General features: G+C 45.3%; 1 long non-coding RNA gene across 1 annotated transcript in view; it reads left to right on the forward strand.

Annotated features, from left to right (window-relative positions):
- LOC308634686 overlaps positions 1-18,300 on the forward strand; it is a 168,851-nt gene that overhangs the window by 2,915 nt on the left and 147,636 nt on the right. Inside the window, exon 3 of the long non-coding RNA XR_014019062.1 lies at positions 1,053-1,143. This is a non-coding gene — a long non-coding RNA (uncharacterized lncRNA). The remainder of the gene's footprint in view (positions 1-1,052; positions 1,144-18,300) is intronic.

Consider the following 18,300-nt stretch of genomic DNA (forward strand, 5'->3'; position numbering starts at 1 on the left):
CATGACAGTCAAATAGTATCCCACTTTGAGAGATGTGTCTGTCCTGGCTCATAGGGCACCAGTTTCCTCTCAGCGGAGTATGGAGCAGAGAAGTTAGGACATGAAGAGGAGGCCCTCAGAGCCCGCTGGCCATCCCCGTTCTGCCCCAGGAACTCTCTTCCTTCCTCCCTTCGGGCCCTCCAGGCTCCTCTCCACATGCAGCGGGCCCTCCAGGCTCCTCTCCACATGCAGCGAGCTTTGCCCACCACCTTCGGGCTGCTCTCCAGGGCTTGGTGGCTTTAGGTCTCATCACAGAGAAGCTTTCAGCCTAAAGTCTCATCACATCTGGGTGACTTCTGCCACGCTCCACAGAGATAATGGCACCTTTTAACCTAAGACTTTAAGGGATCCAGGGGTTCCTGGGACCAAATTGCCAGTTCAAGCAAGAGGGGATAGACTATGGTTCAGAGGCTTCCAGGGTTCCCCAATTGAGCCGGGGAGGATGAGAGCCCATAGCCTGGTCCCACCTCTCTGTGCTTAGATACTGAGGAGTGGACACTGACAATTCCTCCTGGGCCTCAGTTTCCTCATTTGGAGAATCCAAAGGGGAAAACAAGAGCGTGGACTGTGGAGGCAGGTGGACTTGGGTTCAAACATTGGTTTCACTGTTCACTTTGTTCTGAGTGAGCTCAGCGTGTCTCAACCAAATAATTAATGGGGATTGTTAGGGTGTGGATCTTAAATTTTTCCAAAGGCCCATGTGTTGGGTACCTGGTCTGTGATGCTTTTGGGAGATGGTGGCACTTTAAGAGGTGGGGCCTAATGGAAGGCTGTTAGGTCATTGGGGAGTGGCCTTGAGGATATGGGGAATTCAGCCCTTTCTCTCTTTGCTTCCCTGCTCTGCCAACATGCTTCTGTTGTTATGATGTACTTTACCACCACAGGTGCAAAGCAACTGGGCCAAGTGACCATGGACTGAAACCTCTGAAACTATGACCCAAAATAAATAAATAAATCCTAACTCTCACTTTTTTTTTTTTTTTTTTGAGACCAGGTCTTGGAAAGTAGCCCAGGTCTTGGAAAGTTGCTGCTGATCCTCCCAAGAGGAGGAAACCCAAACTCCTGATCTTCCTGTCTTAGCATCCTGAGTAGCTTGGATAACAGGTGTGTGCCACCAGGCCCAGTTCCTCCTTTTCAGTTAATTTTTCTCAGGTATTTTGTCATGGTGATGGAAATCTTATTAACCCAGGGGTGGTACTTCTGACTTAGTGGTTTAATTGTTTTTATTTTGTGGTGCTGGGGATTGAACCCAGGGCCTTGCCCATGCTTGGCAAGTGCTCTACCACTAAGCCACACCCCAGCCCTGCATAATGAATCACCACAAACCTAATACTTTAAAACAACACCCATGTGTTTTCTCACACTTGTGAAGGCCAGAATTGCGGCCAGGCTGGATTCTCTGCTTAGACATTCTCCAGGTTCAAGTCAAGGCATTGGCTGGGGCTGCAGTTCTCAGGGCCCAGGGTCGTCTTCCAAGCTCACCAGCTCTGAACAGAGTTCTGTGCTTTCTCATGAAACCCCTCCATCTTCAAGACTAGCAAAGGCACCTTGAATTTTTTTGGGTGCCTCAAATTACTCTGCTTTCCTCTTTGGCTTTTAAGGGTTCGTGTGGTTACCTTGGGCCCAGCAGGATAACCTCTCTATTTGCAGGTGATTGTTTAGTAACCTTAGTTACATCTGCAAAGTGCCCTTGGCATGTAAGTTAACAACCAAGGAGTAATGCCGATGTCGGAGAGCATAGGACCAGACTGTTGCTGGCACAGCCTCCTGGAAGGTTACAAGGTTTAAAATGCCCCTACCTGGCCCCCCTCCCCCATCCTGAGACCATGGCATTGGATACTTAAACACCTGATTCCAGGCTTCTGTGCTCAGGGACTTGGTGGGGATGATCCTCACAGCAGTTCTTTCAAGGAGCTACTATCGTGTTCCTTTTCCAGATGTGCAAACTGGAATTTCACATACCAGAAAATATCAGCAACAGAGCTAAGGTGTGATCATTTTTTATTTTGAGACAAGGATTTGCTAAGTTACTTAGGCCTCCCTGAGTTACTCAGTGATCTTCCTGCCTCAGCCTCATGGGTCACCGGGATTACAGGTGTGTGCCTCCACATCTAGTAATTTCTTTCTCTTGGGAGGACCACCAGGTACCAGAATTTTACATGGGATGCAATTTTGCTGACTGAATTTCAGGCCTGGTGCTCAGGTAATCTGAGGAGTCCCCACCAGGTGAGATATGTGGTCTTTCCTGTTTCTCTTTTTTGGACTGGGTATGGTGGCCAGGACTGCCATGTCACAGCCACTCCTGTGTGTCATTGCTTCTGCTGGATGCTTTGGCTGATCCAGTAGTTGAGACCTCATGGAATTCTTTTAAGAATTGGTGAGGTTTCCCTGTAGCTCTTCTCTCTCCACATTGAGCTCCTGGTCTAGGCAATGAGTCTCCCCTTCCCCCAGAGAAGATGAACACTACCCAGACTGCCTTGTAGGCACATGACCTGGCTTCTGCCAATCAGATGCATGATATTGATGCTCTGGCACCCGTGTGGCATGGTGTGGCGGGCCTCCACCCAGGGCTGGTGGTGGTTGCTGTGTATTAGAACAGTCCTGTGGTGTCCCTGGGTGGGGTTCCTCCCAGAGCCTGCTGTTTGCAGCAGAGTAGAATTAGCTATTTGCCACACAGTGAATTCCGGTGTTTGCCATAAAGTGGAATCTGCTGTTTGCCACAAGGTGGCTTCTGTGGTTTATAATGAAGAGCCCTGCCTGGCGCACTGTCCTGTGTGTGACTTGGATTCCTGGACTTCTAGCCAACAACATTAAAGTCTACCTTAGAGCCTGCCCTTCTCCTGCCTTGACAACAACGGAAGCCTCATATTGTTCAGACAGCAACCTACCTAAATCTGGGGGATAAACTGTGATTAGTTGCGGGCTGTCATAACCATCCCTGTCTTTTCCCCAAGATATCTGCATTCTTAGTGTCCCTTGCTATTAAGTTGGCCATGTGGCACATTTCTGGCCATAGATAAAGAGGTGCTTCCCAGGACACTTTCCTTTCCAATAACAAGAAACTCCTTTCCCCTCTTTAATCCCTTCTTACCTTGAATGAGGTTGTGTAAAAATGAAATATTTAGAGCCACAGCAGCCATTTTGTGGCCATGAGGCAACAAGACTAAGGATAAAAAAACTAAAAAGTGAGGGCGGTGAGAAGAAGGATGGAGTGTTGGTCCTTGTAGATATCGCTGAGCCCTGAACCAACATTAGCGACCTCCAGGCTCCTTGTTATATGAGAGGATGGAGACCTTTGTGTTTAAGTAGCAATTAACTATTATTATTATTTTCAATTTTTTAGTTGAAGCTCAAAACTGTATGAACTGATATAGACTGCCAAACACAGGAGCAATTTGGTGTTGAGTAACCCTGTTTGTGTTTCCTTTAGGCTACAGTGACAGGTTTCCCGCTGCACTTTGAGCTGTGGCCTCTGGGGATCGGGGTGGAGGTGGCTCCTTCCCTTCAGGTGTGAGGATTTTTCATTGAAGACGCCCCATCCCACATGCCCAGACTCATGCGGAGCTCAGTCCTTCCCCCACCTAAGGAGTCCAAATGCCAGTGCTGGGCACCCTGCCCTCACCCTGCTGCAGACCAGACCTTTTCCTATCCCCTTTGAGCTGGGTGCCAGCCCCACGTCCTCCAGGTGAGGATCAGATAGGAGAAGTGACGCGCCCAGGTCTCACAGCCAGGATGGGTGACCGGCTGCCGCTCTCCGGGACCTGGAGTGGGGGATCGCCGTTTCAGGGAGAGTCCCTCTGTCTGCCTCGGGGCCAGGGGCACAGGAGCTTCTGGGACAGTGGATGACCAGACGGGGTGGGCGCTTCTGTGCAGTGAGCTGGGAACGGGGCCGGGGCAGCCGGTGTCCTCTGGGCACACGGGTCGGGGTTCTGTGGCAGATTGAGGTGGCTCCCATCACCATTTATTTTCTTGCTCCGAGTGCAGTGGGTCAGCCGGGGTGGTTCTGCTGGAGCTGTGGGTCCAGATCTTTCTGCAACCATTGGCCACCTGGGCTGCTCTTTCTCTTGCACAGGTGCAAGAGGCCAGCCAGCAGCCCCTGCCCGTCAGCCTGCTGAGGTTCCATGGGCCAGGCCCCAAGCACGGAGGTCGGAGGTCGGTATGTGTAGACCACCCCCGCCGGGGGGAGGCCTGCAGGGCCACGAGGCAAAGACTTGGGGAGAGTAAAGAGTCAGGACCAAGTACCCTTGGTCCCTGTCAGGCAGGATCTCAGGAGGGAGAGAGACTTGCCTCCCACCAACACTGGATGGCAACGAAGAAGCACAAATCTTCCCAATTTGATTCTTAGAGGAAGAGCCTGAAGTTCAGGTAGTCAGACTATGGCCAGAGGCTACAGGACAGACCTCCTGTCCCCTCACCCCACTGCCACCCTGAGCCTAGGCAAGGAAGGGTGCTTCTCGCCTCTCAGGGAAGGACGAACCCCAGCTCCTTCAGTGGCACCTCCTGTCCCCCTTTCCTCTGGGTCACCCCCACACTCAGCATGTACCCATCTTCCCCAGGGAGGCCCCAGCCCTGCACTGCAGGGTTCTGACTCCCCTGGGCGGAGACCTCTCAGCTCTTGTTCACATCTGGCAGCCCCCTAGCTGGCCTGGGGACATGTGCTGTTTGCCTTGCTCCGTGTTTTGTTTTAATGGAGCCAGCTCTAAACTAGCAGAAGATGGCACAAAGACTTCAGATGGACTTCCATTCTGCAAAAGTGAAAGATTTGCCTGTGGGGAGCCCACTTTGCTGCACAGCAGGTTGGCTGGGGCTGCGTGGTACCCTCCCCTCTCGGATGGGTCAGGTTCCCTGGTCCTAGTCCCCAGCATCCCCTATTGCCCAGAACCAACAAACTTCATTTGCCTCACTGGCCTCTTGGCTGCTGGAATCTCCATTTGATTCACTTCCCAGAGGCTCAGAGAGGAGCCATAGCTGCTCAGGATGTACAGCAAGTCAGGGGCCTTCATTTCTCTTGCTCTCTTCCCAGCACCCTCACCTGGATCTCGGAAAGCAGTTCCTTGTTTAGACTCTGACCTGGGCGCCCAGTCTCTGCCTCCCACTGGCTTGGGGTGTGGGGATCTCTTCCCCAGAGGAAGCTGTTCACATCCTGGTTGAAGCTCAGGATGCTCCCTGACGTTTCTGTCCAAGAGCAGTCACCCCGAGGGAAAATCCAGACTAAGGGGAAACTATGGGAGACCCAGGGGTTGGTCAGGTTCCTGAGTTATACAGGGAATCCCGCCAGGTATGTGGAAAGGAGATAATAGCAGCTAAGTTTATATAACACTTATCTGTGTCAGTCACTTCTTATGGCTTCATATTAACTCAATCAATCCTCACACCAACCCTGTACAAGGAGAGGTACCATTTTTATCTCCATCTTCTAAATGGGAAAGCTGAAGTATCTTCAGGGTTGCTTAGAGATTCAGCAACCCGTCTCAAATTGCACAGCCTACAAATGACAGAGTAGGGATTTGAACCTAGGTCTTCTGGTTTCAGGGCTTAAAGTACTAAACCCTGCACTATTCTGAAGGAAATCCTCCTCATGTGACTTCTCCTCATTGAGCAAGATAGCTGCTTGATCTCCAACCATTATCACCTAACTCTTGTTTTCAGGGGAAAGGACAGGACAAAACAGGACTCACTCGCTCCCTTCCTTTCAGGAAACTGAAGATTTTCCTGAGAGTCTCCACAGATAGGCCTCCTTGTATTCTTTTGACCAGCACCTCGTCACCTGGTCACACTTTAGCCAACAGTCTGTATTCTAGTAATTATGTGCTCAGTGAAAAATCAGTACTATCATTAACGTTAAAAGGGAGTGTGGTTACTGGGAGGGTTTGGCATCCTGGCTGCCTTTTACACATGAAGAAACAGGCACAGAGAGGTGAACCCCCCGCTCGAGGTCCCAGAGCCAGGAGGAGGCAGAGATTACATCTTCTGTTTCTGGGCCCTGTTGAGCAGGTGGGGCCCCAAAGCACACTCTGCCAAGTCCCCAGGGGGTGAGGAGGACTGTGCCTCTGTATAGAACCCCATGCTCACCCCTGGGTAACCTGGGCCCAGGCCCTGCTAGTGAGATTCCCCTTATGCCTTCCAGACCCGGCAGCCTGTCTGGACCCAGATCTGTCACCCTGGCACCAACCGTGCCCAGGGTCTGACTCCATCCATCCCACTAATGCCCGCATCGACTGTGCTCAGGCACGTTCCTGAGGCGGCCTCAGAGCGCTGAATAATTCAGGCCTGTGTAATGGGATAATGAATTTACTGACAACCCAGTGTGGTCTGGGTACTTACATATCAAGAAATACTGACTCCCTAGGCCCGCTCCGCAGGCAGCGGGGACGTATGCAGCCAAGCAACTGTTGCCTCGGCCCTCACCGTGGGCCTGGGGCTGCCTGAGTAGAGATGGCACTCCAGTCTCCCTGGGGAAGCGGGGGTCTGGGGCAGGGAGTGGTGTGGTGGGAGCTTGGGGGTGAGGTGGAAGTGGAATCCCAGGAGCTTGGAAAGGCAGGTTTGGAAGGGAACCTATCTATCCCACCCCCATGGTCTGCATGCCCATTTTGTGAACATGGAAACTGAGGCAGCAGAGGACAGTCCTCTGTCCCTAGACACTGTATTCTGTGCTGCAAATGGCAGGGGTGACTTCGAGGCTTTGGGGAGGAGAGAAGCTTATTGTCCTTCTTTCCTGCAGGCTCATCTGACCCCCTGCTGCAGAGGGTTGCTGCTAATGGCTCACAGCTGTCCCTTCTCAGGAGCTCTGTGGTCAAATAAAAGCTCCCTCCACCTGGGCAGAACTTGGCTGATGACAGACTCACAGGGTGGTACAAAAGGCGCCCCTAAGCCTCAGGTGGGACTAACTGTGATGCTATTCTTGTTCCAGAACCCCCCTCCCCCATGCCATCAGGTTGGGGCTCACTCTAGCGGAGACCACATCTCCATTAGCTCCCTGCTTCAGCTGCCTCCTTCCTGAGCCTCTCCAGTTAAATCACCTGAATAGAGGCCCTGCCACTGGGGAGCCCACCTGCATTTCCTGATCTGAGTCCTCCCTTCTGAGTGGGACCCCAGAACCCTAAGAAGGGCCCAGAGCATGAGGTCCTTGGCCATGGCCTGCCTTTCTGTTACAGTGAGGAAATCATGTCTTTGTCTTGGACCTCGGTTTCCTCATCTGTGTGGCTGGGGTGAGGAGAGGCTCTCTTCGGGTCCCTTCCAGCTCCAAATGTGACCTGAGGTGCCAGAAATCCTCCTTTCCTGTGTAGACCATTGGGGCATCCATCACTTTTTTTTTCTGAATCACCTGGAAATACCCAACCTGGGGCACAGGACCTCTGCCACCTTGTCCTTATCAATAGAGTAGGGCAGGGTGGGGACAGGGAGAAGCTTTCAAAGGACAATTCAGAGGGCACAACCTCGGTTGGTAAGGGGAGAGTGACCACTCCAGATCCTGAGACCAAATCTCTGGCAAAGTAGCTCTGCGGACACCTTGATTTTGGACTCTGGCTTCTCTCAGAGGGGCCTCCAGTCAGCCAGCCCCAGACTAGTGGGAAAAGCAGGGTCAGAAATGGTCTTAGACTAAGGGAAAGGAAGGGCCTCCTCAGGTACAGAAGACCCCTGAGCTCCCCTCCACCACCTTTGGGTGGTGGATGGAGTCCAGGGTGGAGCCTCCAGTTTGGGCAGCATCTGGGCAGAGCCTGGATTATCTGACTCCAGGGCCTGGCCCACAGCCGGTGCCCTCAGCTGAATTCCTGAGTCCTGGGCTCCATCAGGCCTGGTGCTGGTGGTGAAGAACAGAAGGAGCGGTTTTCTGCCATCAGCTGGGAGGCTGGGGCCAGGGCAGCTCCTGCCCCTGGAAATCCTCATGCCGAGGTCTTCTGGCAGGCAAGCATTGCTGTCTCAGGGAGCCTTCCTCAGTTCCCCAGGTCAGATGTCCCGTGAGCTGTTGTTGACATGACTCTACGGCTGCCAAGCTGCGCAGCGGGCCTTCCTGTTAAGAAGAGGCAGGGGAGTAGCCGAGTTGGAGCGGGGCTGCGTGGAGCCCGCCATACAGGTGCTGCGGGCCTGAGGCGCCTGGGGCCAGGGCCGTGGTGGGCCGGAGCAAGCGGATCTGTCACTCCATGGTGCCTGGCTTGCACACAGTGGGGCCGCCTGCTGTGGGAGGCCACGAGGAGGCAGAGATTACATCTTCTGTTTCTGGGCCCTGTTGAGCAGGTGGGGCCCCAAAACATACTCTGCCACGTCCCCAGGGGATCAGGAGGACTGTGCCCCTGTGTAGAACCCGGTTCCCACCCCTGGGAATACCCTGGGCACAGGCCCTGCTAGTGCCACACACCCCACTGAGCATGCGCAATTGATGACTCCAACCTCCCGCTTTTCCAAGCTGGGAGAAAAGGGAGGGAAAACCTGAATGGGACTCACAAACTGACCAATAGCGATAGTACGTTTCCAAACCCTAATTAGCATCAACTTGGACCAATAGCAGCAAACCAAGTGCTATATAAACTCCTAGAGTGGCGCCCTGGGGCGGTGCTCCAAGCCAGTTTGCTCTCCTTGCTGAGTGCGACCTAGCCAGGACACCAAAGAACTTGAAAGAAGAAACTGAAAAGGCGCGGCTGAGGTCTGCTGCAAGCTGGAGGAATGACCCACCATTAAGAGCTGCAAGGCCACGGGCTGCCGAGGCCCCGGTGTGTGCAGACCTCAGCTGCCAGCAGAAGTAAGTGGAGAATTGAGTTTCATCCCGCAACTCGGTTTCATTGTGGTTTTAAAAGTGTCAAGGGATTCTTACCTGCTCCTCTAAGGAATAACGTCTGTGTTTCCTGCCGTGAGCCGAGGCAGTCCTCTTTGATGGCCTTTGTGGCTAGAACTTAGCAGTAGGGATGCGATGTGACTTCCAGGGCTGGGTTAAGAAGGCCCAGTAGCTTCTCCCACGTTCTCTGGGGAACTGTCAGTTGTTCTCTAAGAAGTGCATGTGGGTAGGGGGCGACTGGGGTTGTGGCTCAGCGGTAGAGCGCTGGCCTAGCACTTGTGAAGCCCTGGGTTCCATCCTCAGCACCACATAAAGATAAACAGAATACCTGGGTCGCCATGGGAAGAGACCATATGGAGTGAGAGATACCCTCGGGCCCCAACTTATGCAGCTCCAGATGCTTGGATCTTCTCAGCCCAGACTTCAGACAAGTGCATGAGGAAGCTTTGAGATGTCCCCAGCCTCCAGCACCAAAATGGCTGCAGTGTGCTGACATACAGAGTGAGAACTGCCTATCAGAGTCCAGGCAACCTGTGGATTCTTAAGCTGAGTAAGTGCTAGTGCATTAGTTTCCAAGGGCTTCCTAGGTAACAGTGACCACAAACTGGGTGAAACAACAGAAATGCATTGTCTTATTACGGTTCCGAAAGTCAGAGTCCAAAATCAAGGCCTCTGTAAGGCTGCTTCCTTCCCAGGTGGTTATAGGCAATGCTTACCATCCCTTGGCTTAGGGAAATGTCAATCAGGATCTGCCTCTCTCTTCAAATTGTGTTCTCCATTGTCACTGTGTCCAAATTTCCCTTCTCTTACGGAATAGCAGTCCATTCTACCCCAGTTTGCCTCATCTTAACTAGTTACATGTACAGGGTCACATTCTAAAATGCTGGGTATCAGGAATTCAAGATATCTCTTGGGGGACCCAATTCAACCCATAGCAGAGAGTGATCCTTTGGAGTGATTGGAATGTAGCAGTAGTTACCAGAACATTAGAATTAAGGGATGGCGGGGATAGCAACTATAAAACACCAGTGTAAATGTGATGAGATGGAAACTGTTTACCACAACATACTTCCAGGAGGCTGCTATATGTGGTTGAAATAATCAATTCTCTAAGTAGCTCCAGGTTGGGGTGGGAAGTGGGTCTTCCCCCAAAAGATGTATGTTCCAGTAACAACACAAACTTACATAACAGCAGGCAGCTTCCCTAATGCCTTCTAGGGGAGGAAAAGAACTTGGGTTTTGCTTTGTGTGATTTTCCTTTCTCTTAAATATTGAATATTTATTTTAAAATAATCAATTCAAATATGAGTGTTTTTGGCCTCTGTATATCTCAGCATGGCCCACTTTACTCCAAGGGTGATTAACTATGGGGGCGCAGTTACCTGGTTAAGTGTCTGGTTTCCCTGAGACTGGACAATTCCTGAGATCAGGGACAGGCTCTGTCTTATTTCCCTCTGTTTTCTCAGCTCAGTTCTTGGCACACAGTAGGTGCTTAATTATTATTTGCTGAAAGTATGAACATTAGAAAAGGAACAAAGGAATTATATATATGTGTATGTTTATGAATATATACCCACATGTACACAATGACTTAAGATTTATAGACTTATTGGCTATAAAACATTTAAAGATACTAGAAAAAATATTTTTGAAACCCCCTTTAGTGTTTGGAAGAGTCCATAAGGACTACCCTTCCATTGTTCTTTATCCCAGTTAATTGCACCTTCACCTCCCTGGTTATCCAAAGGAGAAGTCTGAATCTGCCCTTCTTTCTTCACAATCCATATTCATTCTGCTTGACAATTACTAGAGGCCAGGAGCACACTAAAAGTACCACCCTAGGGAAATAAATGGCTCCTGAAACTGTGGCACAGGCCAAGGATGCCTGTGTCATTGGGCAGTCTGCAACTTTCTTACCTTCAGCTTCTGTGGGAGAAGAAAGAAGCAAAAGATTATAAAAATTATCAGGAAGATTAGAAATTTAAATATATCACATACAAAATTAAAAATTTAATGAAACATTTAAGTAGAATAGATACAACTTGAGATAGAATTTGTAAACCGGAAGATAGATCTGAAAAAATTACACATAATGCATCATGAAAAAATGGAAAACATGAACGAGGTTAAGAGACATGAAAGATGGAATGAAAAGCTCTAATATATATCTAATCAGATTTTTGCAAATATAGAAATAATGAGAAAGAGATAGTATTTAAAGAGATAGTTACTGAGAATTTTCCATAACTATTAAAAACATAAATCATCAGATTCAAGAATTTTAATGACCTTTTTTTTCTTTTTTTTTTATTGGTTGTTCACAACATTACAAAGCTCTTGACATATCATATTTCATACATTAGATTGAAGTGGGTTATGAATCCCCAATTTTACCCCAAATGCAGATTGCAGAATCACGTCGGTTACACATCCACAATTTTACATAATGCCCTATTAGTAATTGTTGTATTCTGCTACCTTTCCTATCCCCTACTATCCCCCCTCCCCTCCCCTCCCATCTTCTCTCTCTACCCCATCTACTGTAATTCATTTCTCTCCTTGTTTATTTTCCCATTCCCCTCACAACCTCTTATATGTAATTTTGTATAGCAATGAGGGTCTCCCTTTATTTCCATGCAATTTCCCTTTTCTCTCCCTTTCCCTCCCATCTCATGTCTCTGTTTAATGTTACTCTTTTCTTCCTACTCTTCCTCCCTGTTCTGTTCATAGTTGCTCTCATTATATCAAAGAAGACATTTGGTATTTGTTTTTTAGGGATTGGCTAGCTTCACTAAGCATAATCTGCTCTAGTGCCATCCATTTCCCTGCAAATTCTATGATTTTGTCATTTTTTATTGCTGCATAGTACTCCATTGTGTATAGATGCCACATTTTTTTTATCCATTCATCTATTGAAGGGCATCTGGGTTGGTTCCACAGTCTAGCTATTGTGAATTGTGCTGCTATGAACATCGATGTGGCAGTATCCCTGTAGCATGCTCTTTTAAGGTCTTCAGGGAATAGTCCGAGAAGGGCAATAGCAGGGTCAAATGGTGGTTCCATTCCCAGCTTTCCCAGGAATCTCCAAACTGCTTTTCAAATTGGCCGCACCAATTTGCAGTCCCACCAGCAGTGTACAAGTGTACCCTTTTCTCCACATCCTCGCCAGCACTTGTTGTTGTTTGACTTCATAGTGGCTGCCAATCTTACTGGAGTGAGATGGTATCTTAGGGTGGTTTTGATTTGCATTTCTCTGACTGCTAGCGATGGTGAGCATTTTTTCATGTACTTGTTGATTGATTGTATGTCCTCCTCTGAGAAGTGTCTGTTCAGGTCCTTGGCCCATTTGTTGATTGGGTTATTTGTTATCTTATTGTCTAATTTTTTGAGTTCTTTGTATACTCTGGATATTAGGGCTCTATCTGAAGTGTGAGGAGTAAAAATTTGTTCCCAGGATGTAGGCTCCCTATTTACCTCTCTTATTGTTTCTCTTGCTGAGAAAAAACTTTTAAGTTTAATTAAGTCCCATTTGTTGATTCTTGTTATTAACTCTTGTGCTATGGGTGTCCTATTAAGGAATTTGGAGCCCGACCCCACAATCTGTAGATTGGAGCCAACTTTTTCTTCTATCAGACGCAGTCTCTGATTTGATATCAAGCTCCTTGATCCATTTTGAGTTAACTTTTGTGCATGGCGAGAGAAAGGGATTCAGTTTCATTTTGTTGCATATGGATTTCCAGTTTTCCCAACACCATTTGTTGAAGATGCTATCCTTCCTCCATTGCATGCTTTTAGCCCCTTTATCAAATATAAGATAGTTTATAAGATAGTTGTAACTTTGTGGATTAGTCTCTGTGTCCTCTATTCTATACCATTGGTCCACCCGCCTGTTTTGGTACCAGTACCATGCTGTTTTTGTCACTATTGCTCTGTAATATAGTTTGAAATCTGGTATCGCTATACCGCCTGATTTACACTTCCTGCTTAGAATTGCTTTTGCTATTCTGGGTCTTTTATTTTTCCATATGAATTTCATGATTGCTTTATCTATTTCTACAAGAAATGCCGTTGGGATTTTGATTGGCATTGCATTAAATCTATAGAGAACTTTTGGTAATATCGCCATTTTGATGATGTTAGTTCTGCCTATCCATGAACAGGGTATATTTTTCCATCTTCTAAGATCTTCTTCTACTTCTCTCTTTAGGGTTCTGTAGTTTTCATTGTATAAATCTTTCACCTCTTTTGTTAGGTTGATTCCCAAGTATTTTATTTTTTTTTTGAGGATATTGTGAATGGAGTGTTTTTCCTCATTTCCGTTTCAGAAGTTTTGTCACTGATATACAGAAATGCCTTTGATTTATGCGTGTTGCTTTTATATCCTGCCACTTTGCTGAATTCGTTTATTAGTTCTAGTAGTTTCTTTGTAGACCCTTTTGGGTCTTCTAGGTATAGAATCATGTCATCTGCAAATAGTGATAATTTAAGTTCTTCTTTTCCTATTTTTATGCCTTTAATTTCTTTCGTCTGTCTAATTGCTCTGGCCAGTGTTTCGAGAACTATATTGAATAGAAGTGGTGATAGAGGGCATCCCTGTCTTGTTCCAGATTTTAGAGGGAATGCCTTTAACTTTTGTCCATTCAGAATGATGCTAGCCTGAGGCTTAACATAGATAGCTTTTACAATGTCAAGGTAAGTTCCTGTTATCCCTAGTTTTTCTAATGTTTTGAACATAAAGGGGTGCTGTACTTTGTCGAATGCTTTCTCTGCATCTATCGAGATGATCATATGGTTCTTATCTTTAAGTCTATTGATGTGGTGAATAACATTTATTGATTTCCGTATACTGAACCATCCTTGCATCCCAGGGATGAATCCTACTTGATCATGTTGCACAATTTTTTTGATGTGTTTTTGTATTCGATTCGCCAGAATTTTATTGAGGATTTTTGCATCTAGGTTCATTAGAGATATTGGTCTGTAGTTTTCTTTCTTTGAGGTGTCTTTGTCTGGTTTTGGAATCAGGGTGATGTTGGCCTCATAGAATGAATTTGGAAGATCTCCCTCTTTTTCTATTTCCTGAAATAACTTGAAAAGTATTGGTATTAATTCTTCTTTAAAGGTTTTGTAAAACTCCGCTGTATACCCATCCGGTCCTGGGCTTTTCTTGGTTGGTAGTCTTTTGATGGCTTCTTCAATTTCATCCATTGATATTGGTCTGTTCAAATTGTGTGTATCCTCCTGACTCAGTCTGGGCAAATCATATGACTTAAGAAATTTATTGATGTCTTCACTATCTTCTATTTTATTGGAATATAGGTTTTCAAAATAATTTCTAATTGTCTTCTGTATTTCTGTAGCATCTGTTGTGATATTGCCTTTTTCATCCCGTATGTTAGTAATTTGAGTTCTCTCTCTTCTTCTCTTCGTTAGCATGGCTAAAGGTCTGTCGATCTTATTTATTTTTTCGAAGAACCAACTTTTAGTTTTGTCAATTTTTTCAATAGTTTCTTTTGTTTCAATTTCATTGATTTCCGCTCTGATTTTAATTATTTCTTGCCTTCTGCTACATTTGCTGTTGTTTTGCTCTTCCTTTTCTAGGGCTTTGAGATGAAATGTGAGCTCATTTATTTGTTGGTTTTTTCTTTTTTTGAGGAATGACCACCAGGCGATGAATTTCCCTCTTAAAACTGCTTTCATTGTGTCCCATAGATTCCGATATGTTGTGTCTGTATTTTCATTTATCTCTAAGAACTTTTTTATTTCCTCCTTTATGTCTTCTGTAACCCATTGATCATTCAGTAACATATTGTTCATTTTCCATGTGATGTAGGATTTTTCCTTCCTTCTTTTATCATTGATTTCCAGTTTCATTCCATTATGATCAGGTAAAATGCAAGGTATTATCTCCACCCCTTTATATTTACTGAGGGTTGCCCTATGGCATAATATATGGTCTATTTTTGAGAAGGATCCATGTGCTGCTGAGAAAAAAGTATATCCATTTGATGATGGTTGATATATTCTATATATGTCAGTTAAGTCTAGGTTATTGATTGTGATATTGAGTTCTATAGTTTCTTTATTCAACTTTTGTTTGGAGGATCTGTCCAATGGTGAGAGAGGTGTGTTGAAGTCACCCATAATTATTGTGTTGTGGTCTATTTGATTCTTGAACTTGAGGAGAATTTGTTTTATGAATGTCGCAGCACCATTATTTGGTGCATAAATATTGATAATTGTTATGTCTTTTTGGTGAATTGTTCCTTTTAACAGTATATAATGACCTTCTTTATCCCTTTTGATTAACTTAGTCTTGAAGTCGATTTTATTCGATATGAGGATGGCCACCCCTGCTTGCTTACAAGGACCGTGTGCATGGTATATTTTTTCCCATCCTTTCACCTTCAGCCTGTGTATGTCTTTTCCAATCAGATGTGTCTCCTGGAGGCAGCATATTGTTGGATTTGTTTTTTTAATCCATGATACCAGCCTATGTCGCTTTATTGGAGAGTTTAAGCCATTAACATTCAGAGTTACTATTGATATATGGTTTGTACTTCCATCCATGTTTGATTATTTATCCTTTTTTAAAAAAATTTAGTTTGTTTCTCCATGATTATCTTTCCTCTCTCCCTCTGTCTTTACCGAGGCACTTCCTACTGATGGTTTTGGTTATTGTTTTTCATTTCTTCCTCGTGTAGTGTTTTGCTCAAAATGCTTTGCAATGCTGGTTTTCTGGCTGCAAATTCTTTTAACTTTTGTTTATCATGAAAGATTTTTATTTCGTTGTCATACCTGAAGCTTAATTTTGCTGGATACAGAATTCTTGGTTGGCATCCATTGTCTTTCAGTGTTTGAAATACATTGTTCCATGACCTTCTTGCTTTCAGCGTCTGTGATGAAAAATCCGTTGTTAACCTTATTGGTTTACCCCTGAATGTAATCTGTCTCCTTTCTCTTGTAGCTTTTAATATTTTCTCTTTGTTCTGTATATTGGATATCTTCATAACAATGTGTCTTGGCGTTGGTCTACTGTGATTTTGTGTGCTCGGTGTCCTGTATGCATCTTCAATTTGTATATCTGTTTCCTTTTTTATTTCTGGAAAGTTTTCTGTAATTATTTCCTTCAGCAAGTTTCTCATTCCCTTGGTTTGAATCTCTGTACCTTCTTCTATCCCGATGACTCGTAAGTTTGGTTTTTTTATGTTATCCCATAACTCTTGGATGTTTTTCTCGTGATTTTTTACCAGCCTTTCTGAGTTGGCTAGACTCTTTTCAAGATGATATATTTTGTCTTCATTATCTGACGTTCTGGCTTCTACTTGCTCCACTCTGTTAGTGATACTCTCAATTGAGTTTTTAATTTGGTTTATCGTTTCCTTCATTTCTAGAATTATTGTTTGATTATTTTTTATAATCTCTATCTCCTGATAAAGATGCTTAACTTCTTCTTTTATCTGTTTATGAAATTCATTCTCAATGTGTTCTTTCGCTGCTTGAATTTGCTGTCTTGTATCCTCTTTAAGGTTCCATTCCATCTGTCTAAGGTGTTCCTTGAGTTCTTTATATGACCATTTTTCTGATGACTCTAGGTCCTCCTGAATATTTAGGCTGTCCTGCATTGTTTGTACTCCTTTTCTTCCTTGCTTTTTGAAGCTGCTCATGTTACTTCTTGTTCTGTTTGACTGATGAGTTACTGTTTACTCCTATAAATTTATTAGATGCTGTAGCTGCAGGTTTCAATGAAGTTATCTCCTCCGCCGCAGTCTGATGACGTCAATTCTCTGCCATGGTGGTATCTCTTGCAAATGACTACAGTTCGTTTGCCTTTGCCAGGCGACCAATGCAACGGGTGGGTCCTTACTGTCTCTCCCAAGCCCCGTTTCAAACCTGTGGCAACTACCTATGAAGGATCGGTAGGCATTTACCTCCGTAGGATGAGAAGGGCTGACCAGTTGTTTCAGCCGGATGGATTAGTGCTGAGTCACAGCTGTTTGTCTGCGGGAAGCAGGCGAATGGGAGCTTGAATTCAGCCGATCCGGGCTCAGTGTGTGTTCTGAGAGGCCCAGAGTGTTTGCCCCAGATCCACGTCAGCTCAGCATTGCCTAGTGATCCTGAGCAAACAGATTTAGGTTGTTTAGGACTCCCTATGCCTGCACAGCTGAAGAGGTCAGAGACTTGATCTCTCTGCGCCCGCCGCCATGTTGGAATCCGCATATCCAATTTTAATGACCTTAAGCATGAAAATAAAAAGAAATTCATACATAGATACATCATCATCAAATCAAAGAATACTGAAGAGTATGAGAAGATCTTAGAGAACCAGAAAAAAATTTTTTTTTAAAGTGTTCAGAACTTCCATAATTAGAAAAAAAATAGATTAATGGCTAACGGGTAATAACAGAATCAACAATACTAACAATGAAAGACAACTATTGTTATGATTTGGTTATGAGGTGCCCCCAAAAAGTTCACATTGTCTTGAGACAATGCCAAGAAGGTTTAGAGGGGAAATGATTAGGTTATAGCATAAACCTAATCAGTGAAATAATCTGTGATGTGATTAACTGAGTGGTGACTGGTGGCAAGTGGGGTGTGGCTGGAGGAAGTGGTTCACGGGGGGCGTGACTATGGGGTATATATTTTGTATCTGGAGAGTAGAGATCTCTCTCTCTGCTTCTGGATCATCTTGTGAACTGCTTCCCTCTGCCATACTCTTCTGTCTTATTTCTCTGCCTTACCTTGCCTCAGGAATGGATATGGACTAAGACCTCTGAAACTGTGAGCCCTCAAATAAACTTTTCTTCCTCTACAATTGTTCTGGTCAGATATTTTATTCATAGCAGCAATAAAAGCTGACTAAAACAACTATTAACTTCTAAGAGCTTTTAAAAAGTTAACACCAGGGGCTGGGGCTGTAGCTCAGTGGTTGAGCCCTTGCCTTGCATGTGTGAGGCACTGGGTTTGATACTCATCACCACATAAAAAAATAAATAAGTAAATAAATAAAACAAAGATATTGTGTCTACCAAAAAAAAAAAGTTAACACTATAGGCTGGGGATATAGTTCAGTTGGTAGAGTGCTTGCATGCATAAGGCCCTGGGCTCAATCCCCTACACTGCAAGGAAAAAAAAAAGTGACATCAATTCAACAACAAAATAATCAAATAATCCAAATAAAATCGGCAAATGATCTAAATAGACATTTTTCAAAAGAAGATATACAAATGCCAACAAGTATATGAAAAAATGTTCAATATCACTGACCATCAGTAGAATGAAAATAAAAACCATAATGAGATCTCATCTCATCCTAGCTAGAATGGCTATTATAGAAAAGACAAAAAATAACAATGCCAGTGCAAATGTGGAGAACGGGCAACTCACATACTCTTGGTAGGAATGTAAATTAGTATAGCAATTACAGAAAACAGTATGAAGTTTTCTTAAAAAAAAACAACTAAAAATGTCCAGGGGGTGGTGGCACA

This window comes from Spermophilus citellus (assembly GCF_964194105.1).
Source record: "Spermophilus citellus genome assembly, chromosome: 15".
NCBI classification, from domain to species: Eukaryota; Metazoa; Chordata; class Mammalia; order Rodentia; family Sciuridae; genus Spermophilus; species Spermophilus citellus.